The sequence below is a fragment of the Schistocerca cancellata genome, chromosome 2 (assembly GCF_023864275.1).
Source record: "Schistocerca cancellata isolate TAMUIC-IGC-003103 chromosome 2, iqSchCanc2.1, whole genome shotgun sequence".
Taxonomy (NCBI): Eukaryota; Metazoa; Arthropoda; class Insecta; order Orthoptera; family Acrididae; genus Schistocerca; species Schistocerca cancellata.
In genome coordinates this window covers 209784029-209785828 of record NC_064627.1, presented here as the reverse complement: position 1 = coordinate 209785828, position 1800 = coordinate 209784029, and the positions used below count along the sequence as shown (strand labels likewise).

Below are 1800 nucleotides of genomic sequence, written 5' to 3'. Positions count from 1 at the left end.
TAGAGCACGTTGGGTGGCACGGGATACATGCGGACGTGCATTGTCCTGTTGGAACAGCAAGTTCCCTTGCCGGTCTAGGAATGGTAGAACGATGGGTTCGATGGCACTATTCAGTGTCCCCTCGACGATCACCAGTGGTGTACGGCCAGTGTAGGAGATCGCTCCTCACACCATGATGCCGGGTGTTGGCCCTGTGTGCCTCGGTCGTATGCAGTCCTGATTGTGGCGCTCACCTGCACGGCGCCAAACACGCATACGACCATCATTGGCACCAAGGCAGAAGCGACTCTCATCGCTGAAGACGACACGTCTCCATTCGTCCCTCCATTCACGCCTGTCGCGACACCACTGGAGGCGGGCTGCACGATGTTGGGGCGTGAGCGGAAGACGGCCTAACGGTGTGCGGGACCGTAGCCCAGCTTCATGGAGACGGTTGCGAATGGTCCTCGCCGATACCCCAGGAGCAACAGTGTCCCTAATTTGCTGGGAAGTGGCGGTGCGGTCCCCTACGGCACTGCGTAGGATCCTACAGTCTTGGCGTGCATCCGTGCGTCGCTGCGGTCCGGTCCCAGGTCGACGGGCACGTGCACCTTCCGCCGACCACTGGCGACAACATCGATGTACTGTGGAGACCTCACGCCCCACGTGTTGAGCAATTCGGCGATACGTCCACCCGGCCTCCCGCATGCCCACTATACGCCCTCGCTCAAAGTCCGTCAACTGCACATACGGTTCACGTCCACGCTGTCGCGGCATGCTACCAGTGTTAAAGACTGCGATGGAGCTCCGTATGCCACGGCAAACTGGCTGACACTGACGGCGGCGGTGCACAAATGCTGCGCAGCTAGCGCCATTCGACGGCCAACACCGCGGTTCCTGGTGTGTCCGCTGTGCCGTGCGTGTGATCATTGCTTGTACAGCCCTCTCGCAGTGTCCGGAGCAAGTATGGTGGGTCTGACACACCGGTGTCAATGTGTTCTTTTTTCCATTTCCAGGAGTGTAGAATGGGAAAGGCAAGAAATTTGTTGCACAATTTGACTAGAAAAAAAAGTAGGGATCAATTGATGGGACATGTTCTGAGACATCAAGGGAACACCAATTTAATACTGGAAGGAAGTGGTGGTGATAAAAATCGTAGAGGGAGACCAAGAGATGAATATAGTAAGCCGATAGGGAGTGATGCATGTTACAGTAGTTATTCGGAGCTGAAGAGGTTTCGGACAGAGTAGCGTGGTGGGTTTCATCGAACCAGTCTTCGGACAGTAGATAACGACAACAACAGGTAGGTCACTGGTGACGTGGTAAATTGCGACACAGGCATGTGTTCCAGACATGGACCCTGTTGAAAAAATGGTTCAAATGGCTCTGAGCACTCTGAGACTTACCGAGCTAGGTGGCGCAGTGGTTAGCACACTGGACTCGCATTCGGGAGGACGACGGTTCAATCCCGTCTCCGGCCATCCTGATTTAGGTTTTCCGTGATTTCCCTAAATCGTTTCAGGCAAATGCCGGGATGGTTCCTTTGAAAGGGCACGGCCGATTTCCTTCCCAATCCTTCCCTACCCCGAGCTTGCGCTCCGTCTCTAATGACCTCGTTGTCGACGGGACGTTAAACACTAACCACCACCACCACCACTTTGAGACTTAACATCTGAGGTCATCAGTCCCCTAGAACTACTTAAACCGAACTAACCTAAGGACATCACACACATCCATGCCCGAGGCAGGATTCGAACCTGCGACCCTAGGAGTCGCACGGTTCCAGACTGAAGTTCCTAGAACCGCTCTCCTGTTGAAAAA

General features: G+C 54.7%; 1 non-coding gene across 1 annotated transcript; it reads left to right on the top strand.

Annotated features, from left to right (window-relative positions):
• The first annotated feature begins 1387 nt into the window (after window positions 1-1387).
• Window positions 1388-1460, top strand: Trnaa-cgc (transfer RNA alanine (anticodon CGC)). Its single transcript has one exon. It is a non-coding gene; the product is annotated as a tRNA-Ala (tRNA).
• Window positions 1461-1800: the final 340 nt, after the last annotated feature.